General features: G+C 53.5%; 1 non-coding gene across 1 annotated transcript; it reads left to right on the top strand.

Moving 5' to 3' along the window:
• Positions 1-3,128: 3,128 nt before the first annotated feature.
• On the top strand, positions 3,129-5,000 carry LOC126333661 (small subunit ribosomal RNA; the record flags this gene model as incomplete). The annotated part of the gene is made up of 1 exon (XR_007564321.1): positions 3,129-5,000. It is a non-coding gene; the product is annotated as a small subunit ribosomal RNA (ribosomal RNA).

Genomic DNA, 5,000 nt, shown 5'->3' with positions numbered 1-5,000 from the left:
CTTAACCTAACTCAAGTTGTCCCTTAACCTAACTCAAGTTGTCCCTTAACCTAACTCAAGTTGTCCCTTAACCTAACTCAAGTTGTCCCTTAACCTAACTCAAGTTGTCCCTTAACCTAACTCAAGTTGTCCCTTAACCTAACTCAAGTTGTCCCTTAACCTAACTCAAGTTGTCCCTTAACCTAACTCAAGTTGTCCCTTAACCTAACCTCAAGTTGTCCCTTAACCTAACTCAAGTTGTCCCTTAACCTAACTCAAGTTGTCCCTTAACCTAACCCACGTTGTCCCCTTAACCTAACCCACGTTGTCCCTTAACCTAACCCACGTTGTCCCTTAACCTAACCCACGTTGTCCCTTAACCTAACCCACGTTGTCCCTTAACCTAACCCACGTTGTCCCTTAACCTAACCCACGTTGTCCCTTAACCTAACCCACGTTGTCCCTTAACCTAACCCACGTTGTCCCTTAACCTAACCCACGTTGTCCCTTAACCTAACCCACGTTGTCCCTTAACCTAACCCACGTTGTCCCTTAACCTAACCCACGTTGTCCCTTAACCTAACCCACGTTGTCCCTTAACCTAACCCACGTTGTCCCTTAACCTAACCCACGTTGTCCCTTAACCTAACCCACGTTGTCCCTTAACCTAACCCACGTTGTCCCTTAACCTAACCCACGTTGTCCCTTAACCTAACCCACGTTGTCCCTTAACCTAACCCACGTTGTCCCTTAACCTAACCCACGTTGTCCCTTAACCTAACCCACGTTGTCCCTTAACCTAACCCACGTTGTCCCTTAACCTAACCCACGTTGTCCCTTAACCTAACCCACGTTGTCCCTTAACCTAACCCACGTTGTCCCTTAACCTAACCCACGTTGTCCCTTAACCTAACCCACGTTGTCCCTTAACCTAACCCACGTTGTCCCCTTAACCTAACCCACGTTGTCCCTTAACCTAACCCACGTTGTCCCTTAACCCTTGTCCTTAACCTAACCCACGTTGTCCCTTAACCTAACCCACGTTGTCCCTTAACCTAACCCACGTTGTCCCTTAACCTAACCCACGTTGTCCCTTAACCTAACCCACGTTGTCCCTTAACCTAACCCACGTTGTCCCTTAACCTAACCCACGTTGTCCCTTAACCTAACCCACGTTGTCCCTTAACCTAACCCACGTTGTCCCTTAACCTAACCCACGTTGTCCCTTAACCTAACCCACGTTGTCCCTTAACCTAACCCACGTTGTCCCTTAACCTAACCCACGTTGTCCCTTAACCTAACCCACGTTGTCCCTTAACCTAACCCACGTTGTCCCTTTGCCTAACATAGTTCACTGCTCGGAATCTCTGGTGTCGTTGTTATCCTCATGTAGATGTCTTGCGAGTGTTGCTTACTTTCCACATATTCCCGCTATCCACTGTCAATTGTACTGCAATAGGACTATATCGCCCCCCCCCCCTCCCTCTGTCCCCCTCTTTGTGTCTCTGTCCTCTCAAGCTGGTCGGTCTGGCGTTTGAGTGTTAAATGAGCCTCGCAGCTGTTCAGTTGCATTCAGATGTCGACGCCCTCAGTGTACGTCGTGGTATGGTCTGTGTCCATTGTCCGCTGATGTCGTACGCGTAACCCACACGCTGTACCGATCATCGGTCGTTACGTACAGAGTGAAGTAGTGTGATACGTGTGACCGTACGCTGGCTGTGCCCAACGGTGTCGAATCTCAATTTCCATATGATGTGCTCGATGCTACTTGTCTCGTCTCCCAATAACAGCTAGGTTGCACTGTGGTACGCCGTAGAGGCGTGTGGGAGGAACGTACGAACGCATTGTATGTCACCCTGGGTCGCTGGGGGTGGTGGTGCGGTGAGTCAGGTCAGGTCAGGTCAGCGTGAGCCGTCTGATGTAGTGACGCGTGTATTCCGACTTTGTCGTATTGCCTCACACAAAGTGCTACCCTGGTGGACCGCGTTCCATATCTGGGACATGCCGCAGATGCCGGTTGACAGTGGATCGCGGAAGGGACATCGCATACGTGCGCGGGCCACCTTCCACGTGTTCTCTTCTGCACATGTCGCAGTGTGTATGTGGTCTGATGTAGCGTGTCGTGACACATGACATCCTGGCATGCAAGAATTGTTGAATTCGCAAATGTAGGTGGACATCTACGTTTACTGCCCAAGATACGCAAATGAACTGGAAATCCGTTGTTGAGCGGTTGTTCACGCTGGAGGTGAATCTGTGATGGCGACGATCGGTACAGCTATTAACCGGTTGTTTCAGCGGTACCCGCCACATCCACACACGTGACTAGGCCCATGTGGGTATGAAGCGATACGCGGCGGTGGCTTGGTGGGACTGTTCCCGGCCGGTGAAGGGGGGCCGCCCGGCGTGTTGGCCGCGCGCTGCGTGGGCGCACGCGCAACAGGCGGCTGGTGGGGGGCGCCGAGTGGCAGGAGCGCCAGCCGACGGGCCCGGCAGGCGGCGCAGCTACGCTGCGGCGCACCCTGCACGCGGCGCCTGGCGGCCAAAGTTGGTTCAGCCGAGCCCGGTGCGAAGCGCGGTGGACATCTGCAGTGTGCTGGTCTGATTGAGGACTGTGTGCGTTGAGGATGCGCCGCCGCCTGGCACTCGGCGCCGCGACGGCCGTCTGCTGCTCGGGTCGCCCCAGCGGTTCTCGCAGGTGGTTTGTATCGCAGTTGTGCGGACGTGTTGGCGCGTGCGCTGTGCTGGGAGAGTTCGCTTCTGCACCCAAGTGGGGCTTTGCCCTTGTGTGGCGCTGGCGTTGGAGCTGCCGGTCACCATAGGTGGCGCGTGTTGTCTCCCGCCGGCAATGCCACGACAGCACGCTCCCGGGCCTCTGTCGGCAGCGGCAAGCTCAGTTGGGAGCAAGGGTGTTCTCACTAAAACCGTCTACTCGCCTAACTCCGGGCGATTGCGCCTCTCTCGAAACCGACCAAGTACCTAGGACGGCGCTGCGCGCCGCCGGGACCTGAGAGGGTTTCGAGGTGTATCGTGCAGGGGAGCTCGGCCTCCTCCTGTTTGCAGAATAATTGAGCGGACGCTTGCGTGTTCGCGCGGGCCCCCGGGACACACTCCCGGGCGGCCGGCTGCTCAGCTCTAGTTGACGCAGCTCCCTGGTTGATCCTGCCAGTAGTCATATGCTTGTCTCAAAGATTAAGCCATGCATGTCTCAGTACAAGCCGCATTAAGGTGAAACCGCGAATGGCTCATTAAATCAGTTATGGTTCCTAGATCGTACCCACGTTACTTGGATAACTGTGGTAATTCTAGAGCTAATACATGCAAACAGAGTCCCGACCAGAGATGGAAGGGACGCTTTTATTAGATCAAAACCAATCGGATTGGCTTGTCTGGTCCGTTTGCCTTGGTGACTCTGAATAACTTTGGGCTGATCGCACGGTCCTCGTACCGGCGACGCATCTTTCAAATGTCTGCCTTATCAACTGTCGATGGTAGGTTCTGCGCCTACCATGGTTGTAACGGGTAACGGGGAATCAGGGTTCGATTCCGGAGAGGGAGCCTGAGAAACGGCTACCACATCCAAGGAAGGCAGCAGGCGCGCAAATTACCCACTCCCGGCACGGGGAGGTAGTGACGAAAAATAACGATACGGGACTCATCCGAGGCCCCGTAATCGGAATGAGTACACTTTAAATCCTTTAACGAGTATCTATTGGAGGGCAAGTCTGGTGCCAGCAGCCGCGGTAATTCCAGCTCCAATAGCGTATATTAAAGTTGTTGCGGTTAAAAAGCTCGTAGTTGGATTTGTGTCCCACGCTGTTGGTTCACCGCCCGTCGGTGTTTAACTGGCATGTATCGTGGGACGTCCTGCCGGTGGGGCGAGCCGAAGGGGTGCTTTCGCGTCCCGAGGCGGACCCCGTTTAAATCCTACCAGGGTGCTCTTTGTTGAGTGTCTCGGTGGGCCGGCACGTTTACTTTGAACAAATTAGAGTGCTTAAAGCAGGCAAGCCCGCCTGAATACTGTGTGCATGGAATAATGGAATAGGACCTCGGTTCTATTTTGTTGGTTTTCGGAACCCGAGGTAATGATTAATAGGGACAGGCGGGGGCATTCGTATTGCGACGTTAGAGGTGAAATTCTTGGATCGTCGCAAGACGAACAGAAGCGAAAGCATTTGCCAAGTATGTTTTCATTAATCAAGAACGAAAGTTAGAGGTTCGAAGGCGATCAGATACCGCCCTAGTTCTAACCATAAACGATGCCAGCCAGCGATCCGCCGCAGTTCCTCCGATGACTCGGCGGGCAGCCTCCGGGAAACCAAAGCTTTTGGGTTCCGGGGGAAGTATGGTTGCAAAGCTGAAACTTAAAGGAATTGACGGAAGGGCACCACCAGGAGTGGAGCCTGCGGCTTAATTTGACTCAACACGGGAAACCTCACCAGGCCCGGACACCGGAAGGATTGACAGATTGATAGCTCTTTCTTGATTCGGTGGGTGGTGGTGCATGGCCGTTCTTAGTTGGTGGAGCGATTTGTCTGGTTAATTCCGATAACGAACGAGACTCTAGCCTGCTAACTAGTCGCGTGACATCCTTCGTGCTGTCAGCGATTACTTTTCTTCTTAGAGGGACAGGCGGCTTCTAGCCGCACGAGATTGAGCAATAACAGGTCTGTGATGCCCTTAGATGTTCTGGGCCGCACGCGCGCTACACTGAAGGAATCAGCGTGTCTTCCTAGGCCGAAAGGTCGGGGTAACCCGCTGAACCTCCTTCGTGCTAGGGATTGGGGCTTGCAATTGTTCCCCATGAACGAGGAATTCCCAGTAAGCGCGAGTCATAAGCTCGCGTTGATTACGTCCCTGCCCTTTGTACACACCGCCCGTCGCTACTACCGATTGAATGATTTAGTGAGGTCTTCGGACTGGTACGCGGCATCGACTCTGTCGTTGCCGATGCTACCGGAAAGATGACCAAACTTGATCATTTAGAGGAAGTAAAAGTCGTAACACGGGTTTCCGTAGGT

The sequence above is a fragment of the Schistocerca gregaria genome, unplaced genomic scaffold (assembly GCF_023897955.1).
Source record: "Schistocerca gregaria isolate iqSchGreg1 unplaced genomic scaffold, iqSchGreg1.2 ptg001623l, whole genome shotgun sequence".
NCBI classification, from domain to species: Eukaryota; Metazoa; Arthropoda; class Insecta; order Orthoptera; family Acrididae; genus Schistocerca; species Schistocerca gregaria.
Note: the sequence above shows the minus strand (reverse complement) of the source record. Positions and strands in the feature narration are given on the sequence as shown.